We start from the raw sequence: 17,677 nt of genomic DNA, 5'->3' as shown, positions 1-17,677 counted from the left end.
TAGCACTGCTGTCATCTCTGAGCTGTTCAGTGTTGCCTAGGGCCACCGATCATTTCCAGAGCAGTGCCGCAAATCTGGTATTTATAAGTGTGCTGCAAACACACACAACATGAGACTGACTTGGGAGTGAAACCATATTTTACGGGAAATGCAGTCTGATTCTTCTCACTTCCCCACTGCTCTTTGCATCCTAACACCTCCTAAACTCCACAATTTATGACCCTCTCTCCTTCATATCTCTCGTTTATCATTGCAGGCGGCCTGCAGTCTTTACTTTTGCTCTGGAAAGAGATCTTGGGCTATCATATGTCTTAATGCCCAGACTGCCCTGGAGGTCTGAGAGCCACCCAGAGCATTAACCTTTGAGCCCAGTTCCCTCACCCACCCACCCACCACCCCATCTGTCATGCAAGCCCCCACAGCCTATCAAACTTTACGGCCAGTTTTTCACTCTGCTTAGTATTTATTGGCCCACGCTGCTGAACAATTTTACACAGATATACAATCAGATTAGAAGGCTTCATATCTATTTGCAATAAATTTGGCTTCTCTAAGTATTCTTTTGTGTTGCTCCATCAGGATTTCTCAAACCGCCTGGGTCTTTTTACGATTCAGCAGACAATCCAACGGGAGGCCCAGAGGCATAGGCCCTGCAACTGTATTTGCAAACACTGGTGCTGGAAACACTTAAGCCGACCTGGCCAAAGAAACTTGAGACTTCTTTTCTGCAACAGGTGGGATGACAACCATGGCTGTCAGGAAACTAGTTATGGGTAATTCATGGGCTGTATCTCGTGGCACCTGGACCTCTTAAGTGTGAGGACATCTGGCAGCTGCCGGAGCCACTTTCTTTCCAGGTCGCTACAGTGCAGGCTGCAGCCTTGACTCCGTGAACAGCCAACTGCTGATGGTCCAAGCTCTTCTGAGTCTGCCTAGGAGGAAAGGGGCCACCATTACAAGCCAAAGGAACACAAAAAGGACATTGCATTTGCATAGCCATGTTCATAACAGCATGATTCACAATAGCCAAGAGGTGGAAGCAAACCAAATGTCCACCAATGAATGAATGAATGGGCAAACAAAATGTGATAGATACATACAGTGGAATACTATTCAGCCTTAAATAGGGAGGATATTCTGACACAGAATGAACCTTCAGGATGTTCTGTCAACTGATAAGCAGTCACAAAAGGAAAATACTATGTGATTCCGTTTACAAAAATTCCCAGAAAGAGTAAAATTCACAGAAGCAGAAAGGGCTTCCCTGGTGGCTCAGATGGTAAAGAATCTGCCTGCAATGCAGGAGACCTAGGTTTAATCCCTAGGTTGGGAAGATGTCCTAGAGAAGGGAATGGTAACCTACTCCAGCTTTCTTACTTGGGAAATCCCATGGACAGAGGAGTCTGGCAGGCTACAGCCCATGGGGTCACAAAGAGTTGGACACAATTGAGTGACTAATACATATACACAGAGAGAGAGAGAGAAAGAAAGTAGAATAGTGGGCTCCAGGGTCTGAGAGAAGGGGATAGTGGAGAGTTGGTATTTAATGAGGACAGTTTCAGTTTGGAAAGCTAAAAATCTTCTGTAAATCTGTTTCACAACAATGTGAATGTACTGAACACTGCTGAACCATGCACTTTAAAATGGTTCAGTTCAGTTCAGTTCAGCTCAGTCGCTCAGTCGTCTCTGACTCTTTGCGACCCCATGAACCGCAGCATGCCAGGCCTCCCTGTCCATCACCAACTCCCGGAGTGCACTCAAACTCACACCCATAGAGTTGGTGATGCCATCCAGCGATCTCATCCTCTGTCGTTCCCTTTTCCTCCTGCCCCCAATCCCTCCCAGCATCAGAGTCTTTTCCAATGACTCAACTCTTCGCATGAGCTGGCCAAAGTACTGGAGTTTCAGCTTTAGCATCATTCCTTCCAAAGAACACCCAGGGCTGATCTCCTTTAGGATGGACTGGTTGGATCTCCTTGCAGTCCAAGGGACTCTCAGGAGTCTTCTCCAACACCACAGTTCAAGAGCATCAATTCTTCAGCGCTCAGCTTTCTTCACAGTCCAACTCTCACATCCATTAATGACCACAGGAAAAACCATAGCCTTGACTAGATGGACCTTTGTTGGCAAAATAATGTCTCTGCTTTTCAATATGCTATCTAGGTTGGTCATAACTTTTCTTCCAAGGAGTAAGCGTCTTTTAATTTCATGGCTGCAGTCACCATCTGCAGTGATTTGGGAGCCCCAAAAAATTAAGTCTGACACTGTTTCCACTGTTTCCCCATCTGTTTCCCATGAAGTAATGGGACCAGATGCCATGATCTTTGTTTTCTGAATGTTGAGCTTTAAGCCAACTTTTTCGCTCTCCTCTTTTACTTTCATCAAGAGGCTTTTTAGTTCCTCTTCACTTTCTGCCATAAGGGTGGTGTCATCTGCATGTCTGAGGTTATTGATATTTGTCCCGGCATCTTGATTCCAGCTTGTGTCTCTTCCAGTCCAGCGTTTCTCATGATGTACTCTGCAGATAAGTTAAATATGGTTAAGATGGTAAAATGTATGTTATGTGTTTTTTAATACAATATTCACTGCATATATAAGACATGCCTTCAACAGTGCTTGGGGTTCCCAGAATCTTATAATGACAGCTGTATATTCCAAGGACCTGAACTTGGTAAAAATAGGTCCAGACTGTGAAATTCAGCACTCCAAATGCACCTGAACTGCTGCACCAAAGCATCTGTCCCTAAACTTCCAGATGGCAGTGACCCCCAGAGGGCTGGCCAGGGAAGGTTGGGATGTGAACATCACCCCTGATGGGCTGTGGGGCTAAGACATTCAGCACAGGTCTCTGCAGCTACAACCCCAAATGACAGGGTTGGAACAATGAATCACCAGCTCCATCTCAACCCCATCTCTCATGGGGACAGGATGATGGAAATACTTGTAAAAAGCCAGAGGTTTCTGAAGTGGGGCACCAAAGGCCAGGGAAACAATACCATCTTCCAGGTCTAGATATTCTCCCTGGTTGCCCTGAGAGGTGGTGAGGTGCCCCCTGATTATCTCCTTTCCTCTAAGCAACCAGCTCCATTGGCTGGCAGGGGACTTCCGGGGAACCAGAGCCACAGTGGCTTCCTAGAAACCATGGGAAATAACAGTGTTAGCAGGGCAGCCCTCATCACCAATGGCTGTTGTGTCTCTGGCTTTGTGAAGGTGATCAGATAAATCTGGGCAGCAGACCTAGAACAAGAGGCATGGTCAGTTTCCTCTTTATACTTTGCTTCTTGGGTGGGGTCCCCGAGAGATAGACCTGGGTTTGACTCTCAGCCCTGGTGCTTTGGTTATCTATTGCTGGGCAACAAATTACTGCAAAATGTAATGTCTTAAACAACCACCACATTTATTTTGCTCATAAATCTTCAACTTGGCCAGCACTCAGCAGGAATAGCTTGGGGTGGCCTAGATGCTGCCGACATCTGAAAGATCACTCGCTTGAACAGTGGGCACTGGATGTGGCTGGGACATCTGGAACTGTGGCCTTTTCTGAGGCAGCTGGACTGTAGCCTACCAGGTTTCTCTGCCCATGGGATTCTCCAGGGAAGAATACTGGAGTGGGTATTCCCGTGCCCTTCTCCAGGGGATCTTCCTGACCCAGGGATCAAACCTGCATCTCTTTTGCCTCCTGCATTGGCAAGTGGGTTCTTTACCACTAGCGCCATCAGGGAAGCCCCGGAACACAGGTGTCCTGAAATAAAGTCAAGAAGCAGCTGCATTGCATTTTCTGATCTAGCCTTAAAGCCACACACCATCCTTCCTGCCACTGAAGTCAGCCCACAGTCAATAGAAGGAGCTGGAATCCACCTCTGCATGGTAAGTGTGCCCCAGAATTTGCCACTGCTCTTTGGAGAATTATTCCTTGCTGACTGCAGTCTAGTCTCTCTATGTCTTAGTTTACCTGTTGTGAGGATTATATAGTCAGTGTAGGCGAATCTCCTAGCACAATGCTTTTCTATCAGTGGATGTCTATCATCAAATGTGCATGTGTGTGTGCATGCTAAGTCACTTCAGTTGTGTCTATTTAGGACCCCATGGACTGTAGCCCTCCAGGATCCTCCGTCTATGGGATTCTCCAGGCAAAAATATTGGAATGGGATGCCATGCCCTTTTCCAGGGGATTTTCTTGACCCAGGGATTGAACCTGTATCTCTTACGTCTCCTGCACTGGCAGGTGGTTCTTTACCATTGGCACCAACCGGGAAGCCCATTATCAAATGTACAATTCCAGAAAGGATTCATTAAAGAATATTATCGTTTTGCAAAATAGAGAGTTCTTAAGTATACTAAGCTAATGAGGGGAAAGGATAAAACTAGAAAATCATCTCTCAGCCCAGGTTCAGAAGTTTCCTGGACTTCTCTGAAGGCAGACAAAGACTTTTATTGTTTCTGTCGAGAGGACTGTTGCCAAGTGGGATCCCAGAAAAGAGTCACAGGAGGATGGTTGTGTGCTGGAAAGAGAAGATCCTGACGCCAGAGCAGAGGGAGAGAGGGAGCCAGCTGGAAGATGTTGGGAAATGCAGATGGACCTAATGAAAGTGCTCAGGAATCAACGTTTTGCAACCTAGCATGTTTTGTTAATGATCTGCACACCAGACAATGGCCCCAGTGCCCAGGAGAACTGAGGGAGGGCCAGAGAGTGAGACACAGCCCCGGATTTGCAGACCAGGAATCTAGGACGGGAGCAGCATCTGGCCTGGGCACTTCAGCTGAGGTCCTGCCAGCTCTGTCAGCCCGCTCTGGTCTCGCAATACCCATCCTTCCTTCTTATGGGCCAGTGGGACAACTTTTCTGAGGATCACCCAGAAACAGCATGCTTCCCACCTGTCTAGGGCTTCCCAGGTGCTGCAGTTATAAAGAATCCGCCTCCCAATGCAGGAAATGCAAGAGTTGTGGGTTTTGTCTCTCGGTAAGGAAGATTCCCTGGAATAGGAAATGGCAACCCACTCCAGTATTTTTGCTTGGAAAATTCCATGGACAGAGGAGCCTGGTGGGCCACCGTCCATGGAGTAGCAAAGTCAGGCATGACTGAGCATGCATGCCATGGTTGTCCCACTTACTAGGATCTGCAAAACTACAGCGAGGCCCTAGACTCAGGAAAACACTTAGACATGGTTCAGAACCACGTCCCAAACACACCAGATGGGGAATTTCTGCCCCATGCTCCAGGGACCCACCTTTGCCTTGCCACCCCTGGGTGCCGAGGAGGACCTGGGAGGTCAGGATTGTCTGGTGGGAGCACCACCCAGTGACTCATCCCCCACGTCTCAGTGTCCCTTGAAGGCACCTCTGCTCTTGTCAGCCACCACCCAGTCACTGGCTGAAGGCCAGTCTTGAAGGGGAGTCAGCCACCTGCACGGACATGAAGCGAGCCGGGCCGGAGAGTGACCGAGTCCTTTCTGCTTGGCTCTGTGAAACATCTCACGTGTCCCCAGAAGCACTCCCCACAGTGCCTCCCTGGGCTGAGTCTCCTGTTCTTTGAGGTCTTGTGAATCCGGGTCTCCAGCCCATCTCTCAGCCTGTGAGTGTTCTCTCTGGGAGGAGCAATAATAAATGAATGTCTCCCTTTGGGGATGAGTTTAAACCATCTGATTGGCTAGTGGGGAAGAGTGAGTTTGCACAGAGGGTCTTTACCCTGTCCCATCCCAGACATTCTTCTTATTGTGATCTCACAACCCACCCATCTAGAGGGAGCCCACATCCAGCCCCAAGACCTAGGGAGACTTCCAGGCCTGCCTCCATCAGTAGAGTTCAGTAGACATCATGGTGTGTGCTTTGTGAAGCTCTCTCCTAGCTCACTCTCAGATGCTTGTCTGTGAAACCAGCTGCCTTGCTGTGAGGATGCCCGGGACACACAGAGGGACATGGGAGGGATTCCCGGGCCACGACTACAGTGAAGTGCCTGGCTCGACCAATAGTGTTATCCTTGGGCATGCCATCTCGGAGTTAAAGCCCCCAGCTGCTACTAAAGGCCCAGGGAAAGCTCCATTCCCCAAGGAAACAGGAGCCAAAGGAGAAGAGGTTTCCTGACCCAGAAACTCCAGGGAAAAGGGTGCAGACGGGCCTCCTCACCGCCTGACCCCTGTGCTAGGCAGCTTGTGAAATGGCTCCCAGTGATTTCTACGTTCCAGGATTCCTACCCTCTCCCTCTGTGTGTGTGTGTGTGTGTGTGTGTGCATGTGAGTGTGCGTGTGTGAGTGTGCGTGTGTATATGTGCATCTGTGTGCATGTATGCCTGTGTATTGTGTGCAAGCATGTGGGGGGCAGGGTTTTGAGTGAGTGTTTACATGTAAGCACATGTGTGTATGTGTGTGTGTGCAAGCATGTATTGTGGGTTTTTTAACATGTATTTATTTATTTATTTGGCTATGTTGGGTCTTAATTGCGGCACATGGGATCTTTTGTTGTGACACACAGATTCTCTAGCCATGGCACACAGACTCAGTCCTCTCAGCTCAGGCTTAGTTACTCCACATGTGGGATCTTAGTTCCCCAACCAGGGATCGAATCTGTATCTGCTGCATTGCCAGGTGGATTCCTAACCACTGCACCGCCAGGGAAGCCCCTGTCTTGTGTGTTGAATATGTGTGGGTTCATGAACCTAGAGGAGGAAATGACGACCCACTCCAGCAGTAGTGCTTGGGAAACCCCATGGACAGAGGAGCCTGGCGGGCTATAGAGAGTGGGGTTGCAAAGAGCTGGACACGACTGAAGTGACTAAGCACACACAGGTGTGGGCACGTGTGTGTGTGTGTGAGTATGCAAGTGTGTGTGTGAGTATGCAAGTGTGTGGGGAGCTGAGTATGTCAGTGTATGTGTGTGCATGTGTATTTTTAAATGTGTGTGTGTGTTGTGTGAGTATATGTGTGTTTGCACATATGTGTTTATATGTATTATGTGTATTGCTGTGTGTGTTTGTGAGCGTGTGTGTGCGCGCGCACTACTACTTCTGATGTGATCTACTTCTGATGAATGGAATATGACAAATATGGCAGGACACCATTTCCAAGTTTAACCTTTGACTTCAGCCTTGCTCTCACCCTCTCTGGCCCTCCCAGTTTACTGCTTTGATGAAACAAGCTATCACAGACAAGGGACCCACATGGAAAGGAACTGAGGCCGCAGCCTGTGAAAAACCAGATCCTGCCAACAACCATGTGAATGAGCTTGGAGGAAGGTCCTTCCCCAGTTAAGCCTTGGGATGACCAGAGCCCCAGAAATACCTGCGTTGCTGCCTGTGAGACCTTGAAGCAAGGCCACAGGTAAGCTGTGCCTAGATTCCTGAGCAGTAGAAACTGAGGAAATAAATGCTTCTGTTTTAAGACACAAAGGTTAGGTTAATGCATTATACGGCAATAGATAATCAAGACAGATTTTAGTACCAGTATTGTGCTGCTACAACAAACACCTAAAAATGTAGAAGTGGGTTCAGAACTGGGCAGTGGGTAAAAGCTGGATGGATTTTGAGAAGAATGGTGAAGAAAGCCTAAACTGCCTTAAATAGACTGTTAGCACAGATGTAGGCTGCACTATAGCAAACACACTGTAGGGACACAGTAGAGAAAACTGAGGAAGAGGGGATCCTTATTACACAGCAACAGAAAGCTTACCTCCAGTTATGTAGAAGGTGGAGCTTGCACCAAATGAACGGCGTGGTCTAGCTCAGGAGATTTCCAAGCAAAATGTTGAATGTATTTCCTAGTTTCTTCAAGCTTTATGAAAGGAAAGAGATAAATAGGGGGAAAAATTATTAAACAGAAAGGAACCAAGACTTGATGATTTTGAAAATTCTCACTTCTTCTAGTTGTAAAAGATGCTACAGTTAAGAAAAGCTTTCTAAGGAACCTTCAAAAATGATCCAGAAATAAAGCCAATAGTGAGACTGTACAATCTTTTTAAGATTTCAGAATGATCAAAGCATCAAGGTACTATTGAGATACACAGAGGACCCTTTCAAGAGACTAAATGTGTACCAGACATTTCCTCTCAGCTGAACAACAGTGCCTCTGGAAAATTGAAGGAATTCTCCCTCATCTGTTTCAGCAGAAGCCCAAGGGAGAGAAGGGCTTATCTCAAAGAGGTTTGTGGTGGTGGCAATTGCCTAATGGAGATTGTCCCAGTGAGATTCACAGAAGACCCAAAAAGTGTTTGAGAAAAGCAAATACACTTTCAGCTTAAACTGAAAGAGGCAGAGACAGAACACAATAAAAAGAGGCTTTGGGGGCCCCCCTCCCCAATTATGCTGGTACAAAGTGGGCAGAGAGATGCTCAGAGGCAAACACCTTTAATCTTTGATGAAACAATAAATGACTAAGAAGATGGAACCAAGAGCCACAGAAGTGCTGCCAAAGGCATAGAAAATTTCCCCCAGGCCTTGAGACCCAATCAAGGAACTTCTAACATTTGCCCAACTGGATTTCAGAATGGCTATAGACCAGTGCAATTCATGGGGTCGCAAAGAGTCGAACACGACTGAGCGACTGAACTGAACTGAACTGAGTGCTGCCCCCCGCTTTTGGAACAGAAGTGTCTACATCTTTTACTCAAGACTGTCCTTCCAATACGTGCAGTGTGTGTTGGGACAGATGACTTGTCTATTTAGTTTGTGGCTCTTCTAATCCAGAAGAGCTAGACTTAAACAACCACGCCTAAGGAACCTCACACAGCCTGAACCTTACTCGGATGATGAGATTCTTGACTTTGAGCTATGTGATGAGATTTTTAAGGACCTTGGAGGAGGAACTTGAATCACTGTGGGCCAGCGGGCAGGCCAGTGTAGGCAGCTTCTGAAATCGTTCTTGGTGGTCACCATATCCTGTTATTCACACTCTTGAATAATCGTCTCCCAATGCATGGGGACTGGACCTGATGAGCTGCTTCTGATGAACAGAATACAGGATACCACTTCCAAAACTGGGCCACAAAATCTTTGACTTCCATCTTGCTTGAACTCCCTTCCCTCGGTTTGCTCCATTTAATGAAGCAAATGCTCTGTTGTGTTGGAGATATCTGCATAGCAGGAAACCAAGCCTCTAACTGACAGATCAAAATGCATTGACTCCTACCTGTGAAGACCAACATTCTCCTTGCTTCAAGCCTTACAATGACTACAGTTCTGCCAACATCTTAAGCGTCTCTGAAGCGGGGGTTCAGCTACGTCTGCCCCACCACCATTTGTTCCAGATCCTTGACCTACAGAAATCACACAGTAGTAAATGTCACTGCTACAAGCCACTGCACTTGGGGTAATTAGTTAAGCAGTAATTGGTGATTATGATATCTTCCTTGTAAGGGAACAGGGAAATATTGGATGTGAGGAAAGACTATGGACCATTGTCATCTGTGACCCTCAGGAATCAACATCTCTAGGAAGGCTTTTTTTTTTTTTTTTTCATTACTGAAATAAATTCAGTATATAACATTGCGTAAATTTAAAATGCACAGCACGTTAATCTGATGCATTTATTTATTGAAATGTGATTGCTATAGCAATAACTAACATCTCTACCACATTACATAATTATCCTTTCTTTTTAGTGGTTGGAATCACTGAGTTTCAGCCTCTTAGCAAGTTTGATGATTATAGTACAAAACCATTATCTATACTCACTATAATGTTCATTAGCTTTCCAGAGCTTAACTCCTCTTTGTAAGTTTGTACCCTTATACAGGAGGAAAAGGGGATGACAGAGGATGAGATGGCTGGATGGCATCACTGACTTGATGGACGTGAGTCTGAGTGAACTCCAGGAGATAGTGATGTACAGGGAAGCCTGGCGTGCTACGATTCATGGGGTCGCAAAGAGTCGGACACAACTGAGCGACTGAACTGAACTGAACTGAACTGAACCCTTAAACAGAATCTGTCCTGCTACCCTCACCCCTGTCCCCAGGCAGCCACCCTTTTACTCTCTCTTTTTATGAGTTTGGCTTTGTTAGATTCCACATATAAGTGATATCATACAGTATTGTCTTTGTCTGACGTATCTCTCCTAACATTCTAGAGTTCCATCTGTGTTGCTGCAAATGGAAAGATGTCCTTCTTTCTCATGGCTGAATAATATTCCTTTGTGTGTATATAACACGTCTTCTTCACCCACTCACCCACTGATAGGCACTGAGGTTGTTTCCACATCTTGGCTATTGTGAAAAATGCTGTAATCAACATGGGCATGCGTGTATCTATTCAATATCTTGTTGTCATTTGTTTTGGGTATATACCGTGAGTGGAATTGCTGGATCATATGAAAGGTCTATTTTCAGTCTTTGAGGAACCTCCATATTGTTTTAAGAAGGCTTATTTAAAATGAAGATCAAGGGGCAACACAGATCTAATTAGCCAGAATTTCCAGAATGGGGCCCAGGTGATTTTCATGAGTATTTATACTTGAGAATAAAGCTATGGGTAACGACTTCTGATTCCCCCCTAGCTTTCTAAGGAGGTCCACTAATGTGACACCTCTAATCCATGCCTGTATCCTTCAGGTCCCCCAAACTGCCACCATCACTGCATATCTGGGGGCCCCATGCATGAGTTCACTGGCAGCAATGAGTCATCTACCCACTGATACTGGTACCTTGACCAGGCTGAACCTGTGGCTCCAACTCCCCATAAGGACAGTAGAGGTCCATACTGGTGCAGGGAGTGGGGGAAAGAGGGGATAGGAGGGAGGAGGGGATGAGGGAGGATGCAGTGGGAGAGGTGTTCACCTTGGAGAGACAAGAGGCAGAGAATTCTCTCCTTCCTCTGCCCTAAATGACCACAGACCATTCTGAAAGCCCCTGCTGTCAGTCCTCAAGAGGGAGCAGGCGGTGGTGCTAGTGATGAAGCTGTGGCTGGTGAGGCCGGTACCCCAGCATTTACTCTCCATCCCAGCTATCTTCAGTCACTTCCCTCCTTTATCCTGCTTTCCAGTTTGCAATCCCAGCAAAGCACTATCACAGTTTGGGCCTCAGGCTGTTTTCCAGATTAAGCGTGTGTGTGTGTGTGTGTGTGTGTGTGTGTGTGTGTGTGTGTGTGTGTGTTAGCTGCTCAGTCGTGTCTGACTCTTTGTAACCCCGTGGACTATAGCCCACCAGGCTCCTTTATCTATGGGCTCTTCCAGGCAAGAATACTGGAGCAGTTTGCCATTTCCTTCTCTAGGGATCTTTACAATCCAGGGATCAAACCCGGGGCTCCTGTGCAACAGGCACATTCTTTACTGTCTGAACCACCAGCATGCTAAAAAGGGCCAGTTGATGTCTGGGAGCTAGACCGGGGTACCAACCTTTATCTGAGCGAGGGAGAAAGGCTGCTGAAGGGTCTCCACCCACTCCAGGCCTCCAGAAAAGACCCCAGCAGGAGGCAAGGCCCTTTGTTCCCTAAATGTGGTTGAAGCAAACATCTAAGGGGATGGTTGGTCCTCAAGCAACGGGCAAACATGGATGGCTATATACTGGGGACACACAGAAGAGGAGTCATGGTCACAAGCAGCAGAGAAGTGGGGCACACCCAGGGAGCCCTCACAGTTCCCCAAAGGTCAGTCTGTCTGCCCTTCTTGTAGTGTGGACTTCCAGAGACGGCACCGCAGAACCTCTGTTACACGTAAGGTCATGCAGACGGCTCTGATGGATTGAGAAGGTCCAAGGCTCTGTGACGTTGCTGTCTGAACAGTACAGACTTCCTTAAAAGAATAACAGGGACATTCAATGGCATTAACCCAGCCTATGTGCAAGCATTTTTTAATGTAGTATAGATACAAATGTATGTATGCGTGTAAGTTCATAAATATGCATAAACGTGGTTTCTGATTTGTGGCAGGGAGCTGGGCTTGCAGATTCCCAAGCTTGCCAGTCCTAGAGGGCAGGCCAGCTAGAAGACAGAAGCCCGCAGTCAATTCCACCTGTCTGCAAAGGCAGAAGGGTATGAGCACACAACGTGGACCTCAAGGGGAGCCCAACAGTCTGTTTTAGGAAGCCATCCAGGGGACACTGAGGCAGGCGCCTTGTTGCAAAGGTTTTCCTTAGGAAAAAGGAAGGAGTCTGATATCCCTGGTGACCCCAGAGAGCAAATTTCCCTGCTGGCCCATGCCACTGCCTCTGCCCTGTGCCACAAGAGGGGAAGAAAGCTGTACTAGTCTAGCGGGGGTTCCTTTTGCTAGAGCAACTCAGCCTGTATCCTGATACATGTGGTGAGGGCGTTTTTATGAGCAGGGTGGGTGGAGGAAAGAGAAGGGACAGAGTAGAGAGGGGAACAATTCTTAATGTTTCGTTAGTGATTTATTTGGCTGTGTTGGGTCGTAGTTGCAACACGTGGCATCATCAGAGCAGCATTCACTATCTTTCGCTGCAGGGCGTGGACGCGCTAGTTGTGGTGCACAGGCTTTAGAGCTTGCAGGCTCAAGACTTGCGGAGAGTAGGCTTAGTTTCCCTGCATCGTGTAGGGTCTCAGTTCCCCAAACAAGGAATCAAACCCCCGACCCCTGCACTGAAAGGCAAATTCTTAACCACTAGACCACCAGGAACGTCCTAAGAGGAAAACCTTCAAACAACCTCTGGGATATATTGAGTTGTGTTTCCCCAAAATGATCTGTTCAAATTCTAACTCCCAGGACCTGTGAACTGATCTTTGAAAATAGGGTCTTTGCTATTAATCACGTTAAGATGAGGTCATTAGGGTGGGCTCTAGTCCAATATGACTGGGTCCTCATGCTAAAAGGGGACATTTGGACCCAGCAACACACCCCCACACAAGGAGATGCCGTGTGAATGTGAAGGAAGAGATTAAGATGATATGTCTACAAGCCAAGGATCAGCAAGTTCCTGGAACTGGAACAGAGTCTCCCTCACAGCCTGCAAGGAACCAGCCACTGGCACCTTGACCCAGACTTCCAGCCTCCAGAAATGAGACAGTAAGTTTCTGCCATTTAAGCTGCCCTGAGTGAAAAAGCTGACACACCCACCAAGCAAAGAAATGCTTCAAGAAGCAGTGCTAAGCCCTCACATTTGTGCAGACGCCCCAGGTCCCCAGAGCACAGGCGGGAGGCATTGCCTCACACTGTCCCACCCTGCCTCCCTCTCACTCTGCCACTGTCTCCACAGGAAAGAGTGTGGGGAAATAACATGTCTACACTGGGGACAACCTACTTCCAAAAGTCTCCTTTCCAACACTTTTCCCCTTGATTTGTCACCCCTGGAGCATTTTATAGGAAATATAATCCACATGGCATTGAGTCACTGGGCCTGAGCACAGCACTGAGTTGTTTGCAAGAAATATTTCATGTCTGTCATGGGCCTCTTTTTTTTTTTTTTTTTTTTTTTTCAGAAAAAAAGGAAGTCATTTCAGCCAAGAATAAACAAACTTGGCACCACACAGTTTAGCTCTATACAAATCCCTTGACAGCCTGATGCCTTCGTGGCCCTGGGCCAGGCTTCATTTCCAGACTCTTTCGTGTTGGGAGGAGATGAGACTGCCTTGGACCACCTACCCACAGGACCCCCCAGCCACCCTCTGGGCCCTGCTCACTTCCTTCTTCCCAGCCTTGCTGCTTTGGTGTACACAGCCTGGAGCAGTAGCTTAGGACATGCAACCTGGGCACACACATTTAATTATAGGGCCCATTCACACACCCATACATGGTGATGGGGACCCCTGATACAATCATACAGGGTGATGAGGGCCACTGATGCAATCATACAGGGTAATGGGGGCCCATGACCCAACTATACAGGGTGATGGGGCTCATCTTACAATCATACAGGATGATGGGGGCCCATGACACAATCACACAGGGTTATGGGGGCCAATCACAAAATATGGTGAAGAACACGAGCTGTAGATAATAAGGCTGCCACTTAGCCTCTTTAAACCTGAGTCCACATTTGTGAAGTGGGACTGTTGCACCCCACACAGTTGTAAAAATTCAGCAGATCCATGTGTGTGTGGGAGTCTTGCCACAATGCCTGGCATGGAGCAATAACAGACAAGAAACATTACTGCCATGAGAACACAAGGAAATTCACCCCTGAGAACACAGAGGTGTCGCTTTTAAGTGTTTTTCAGTCCCCAGCACCTAGGGCTGTTTCTGGCAAATCATGGAAATGTTACACCATATCTTTTTAATTAAATAACAAAGAATGAATGGATGAGAGCAAAGGAGTGCTGGCCCTTAACTATTTGGCCCCTGTTTAGCAGAAATCCCAGTTAATTATGCCTGTACTTCCTCTTTTAAAATGTTATTCCTTTGACATTAACCAGAGTTTTATCTTCCTTTCAAAATGCAACAGGGAGTTGTTTGTTTGTTTGTTTTTTTCATTTTAGCATGAATGTCCAGGTGTGGGAACCCTGCTTTCCAGGAGCCTCCAACCCACTGGGATGGGCAAGAAAAGAAAGAAATGAAAACAGTGATCGGCACAGTGACAGGTTGTATTTTCCAAAGATGGCTAAACAACAGCTCACAACCCACCACCACTCTTAGGCAGTGGGGCCTGGCAGTCCCCAGCCAGGGTTCTAATCCTCTGCAATGGCACCCGGGCTGGCCTCAGTGACTTGCTCATCCAGTAGAAGTGAGGTCAGAAGAGGGCTTCCAGCTGCCCCAGGCTCATGGGATGCTGGCTCTTGGGACTTGGCCGCCAGGCTGTGAGAAGCCAAAGCCACAGAGAGAGACCACGTGTGGGTGGGAGCTAACAGCTGACCACCAACCCCTTCCCCCGGCTTGTGGACTAAGGCATCATCCCCTTCATGGAGCCCTCAGGTGACCAGAGGCCTGGGCACCATCTGATTACAACCGCATCAGAAACTCTAGCAAGGGCAGCTGGGCCATAGCACCCTGGCAGAGAGTAACTTTGCCATTTTAAACCATTAAATTTTGCAGTACATGTTTAGGCAGCAATAATGAAAAGTGGAAGTGTTAGTTGCTCAGCCGTGTCCGACTCTTTGTGATTCCATGGACTGTAGCCACCAGGCTCCTCTGTCCATGAGATTCTCCAGGCAAGAATACTGGAGTGAGTAATCATTCCCTTCTCCAGAGGATCTTCCCAATACAGGGACTGAACTTGGGTCTCCTGCAGATTCTTTACGGTCTGAGCCGCCAGGAAAGCTCAAGCAGCAATAGACAAGCAGAACAGTGGGGAAGGCAACCAACAGGAGAAAGAAACAATGAGGGGGAACAGGACTCAGGCCTGATGGGAGGAAAAGGGTCCCTGAAAAGGCAATATGCAAGCTCGGATGAGGGTGATAGGAAGCTAGGCTCACAGAGCAGGGGAAGAACGTGAGAACAGATGACGAGCTCAGCCAAGTCCTCCCAGTGTAGAAAGTAAACAGAACAGAGGGCCAAGGATGAGGGATTACTAGGAAGGCATATAGAAGCAATGTGTGGGGCAGGAAGTGACGTGGCCCTGGCTCTTCCAGAGCTGGGCTGTCTGGTACAGAAAGGATCTGCAAGGAGGTGGGGAAGGAAGACGGACACATGGAGGGGAGTGTGGGGGAATATCCAGGCCTCTTCCTCTGGCTGACACCTATTCCTCCAGCTGTCTCCTCCTGAGCCCGCATCTCCCAGGGGCAGGCTCTGTGTCGGGGCACTGTGCACCAGCCTCTCACAGAAGCCAGCAGGCTGGATGACTTCAACCCTGGGTGACCTTCGCCAGTCCTCAACAAATGCTTCCTGGGAGGGAAGACAGAAACTGTGCTCCTCAGTGACGCCCCAGGGTATAGTTTCAACTCCTCTAAGAGAAATGGTGAAGCTCTTCCACGGGTAATGAGAAGCACAGATATTGCAGGAACATGCAGCTAGAGTCCTTGCTGCAGATCTTCGGAAGAGATCCTGGCTGACTCCAGAATCTTGTAACTTTCGGAGGTTTCATCATTTTCACTCAAGAGGAGCTTATCTCCTTTGATAAAATGCTCAGAGCCTTTCTTCCTAGAATAGTGGCTTTCAGACTTCTCTCTGACCCTGGAGAGAGGTGCAACCAACCTGGCAGCCCCATGCACGTGGAGAGAAGAGCCCCACCGTGGTACAGAGGTCTCACGTAGCAGACTTCCTCTACCCTGCTCTTCACATGTGAAAAAGCAAAAATATAAACTCTGTTCACACCCATTCATGTCTCTCAAGCCACAGTTTAGAAACCTTGGTCCAGAAGCCCTCCAAGGATACAGATTAAGAAAGGAGACCTTTCTGCTATCGGGATGATAGCCTGGACTTTATTCCAGATACAAAGCCCTGGCCTGTTCGTTACTGTCTGGGGGAATGAGGATTCCCTTCATTTGGTCTGGAGCAGAATAAGAAATTGGAGATGTTTTTCCTCTAGTGCACAAGCCAGCATCATCCAAAAGAAGAGGGGGACCCTAAGCACATGGCCAGAGCCACCTCACAGGCTTCTCCCTACTTAGATCTCAGGCCACTGTCATTCCCCGCAAACAAGCCATGTCAATTCCAGTTCTGCCTTTCATGATTCAACCCTTCCCTGGAGAACTTTGACATGCGAAAGTGAGCATCACACCCCACGCATTTCACTTAGAAGCTACAGGGGAGTGCCAAGGACTCATTTCCAATGTGGAAACGAAAGCTAAATTTTTCCACAAAAACTAACTGCATCCTCAATTTATAGCCAGTGCTTTCCCACAAAAATCTTCCCTGGGGACAATTCAGCAAATGCACGTCAGCTGAACGCTTGCCAGATCTTCTTCTGCAACATTTAATGCTCTATTGCTCCCAAGATTTCCTTAAAAAATAGTCAAAAAAGCAGTGGACATTCTTGTCATCAAAACATAGACGAGAATTATTTTTTAATTTCAAAAACTGTGTTTTGTTTCTCTGAAAATTCTATTTCATTTGGCAAAGAAGGGAAACTGTTTTTAGCCGCAGAATACACACATGTATGTCAAATTTCTCAAATACTTTTCTCCTAATTGTTTGGTTTACAGCTTTTCTTTTCTAAAACTGACCTACTTTCACAATTATTAGCATAAAAGTTTCAATTCACTAAAGGCTTGTAGACTTTCATTTCACTAAGTTTACTGTGGACATAAAAAAAAAAATGAACCCAGAGAATTAAGACATTTGAGATTACCAGAAATCTACTAGAGAGTATATACACTGAGCCCAACTCCTCTGCCCCAGCCGGGGCAAAATGAAGTCATTGAACGAATCTGCTGTTTCCCACAGCAAGTCCTCTGAAGCGTTGGCACTTACATGGAGAAGATGCAGACAGCACAGGTGGAGAACTCAGGGAGGTCAGGAGACTGGCAGGTGTGGGTGGCCCAAGAGATGCAGAAGCAGCGCTGAGATTCTCACCTCGACCACAGTGGGGCCATTCTCCTTTCAAACGCAGCAACTCCCACACAGAGGGGAGTGAAAGGTTATGTAAACTGCAAAGTCCATTGTGTAATGAGGGGAACCAGCCTGTACAGATGTGAGATTTGGACTATAAAGAATGCTGAACACTGATCCTTTCGAACTGTGGTGTTGGAGTCCCTTGGACAGCAAGGAGATCAAATACCAGTCAATCCTACAAGAAATCAACTGGGAATATTCACTGGAAGGACTGAAGCTGAAGCTGAAGCTCCAATACTTTGGCCACATGATGTGAAGAACAGACTCATTGGAAAAGCCTCTGGTGCTGGGAAAGATTGAGGGTAGGAGGAAAAGAG

At 47.4% G+C, this 17,677-nt stretch overlaps 1 long non-coding RNA gene across 1 annotated transcript; it reads right to left on the bottom strand.

Moving 5' to 3' along the window:
- Positions 1 to 443: 443 nt before the first annotated feature.
- LOC138434519 (uncharacterized) lies at positions 444 to 17,399 on the bottom strand. The gene is made up of 3 exons (XR_011254818.1): positions 17,220 to 17,399; positions 7,662 to 7,763; positions 444 to 2,518 (listed from the first exon to the last, which is right to left on the bottom strand). It is a non-coding gene; the product is annotated as an uncharacterized lncRNA (long non-coding RNA).
- Positions 17,400 to 17,677: the final 278 nt, after the last annotated feature.

The sequence above is a fragment of the Ovis canadensis genome, chromosome 2 (genome assembly GCF_042477335.2).
Source record: "Ovis canadensis isolate MfBH-ARS-UI-01 breed Bighorn chromosome 2, ARS-UI_OviCan_v2, whole genome shotgun sequence".
NCBI lineage: Eukaryota > Metazoa > Chordata > Mammalia > Artiodactyla > Bovidae > Ovis > Ovis canadensis.
This window is presented reverse-complemented; position numbering and strand designations above follow the sequence as displayed.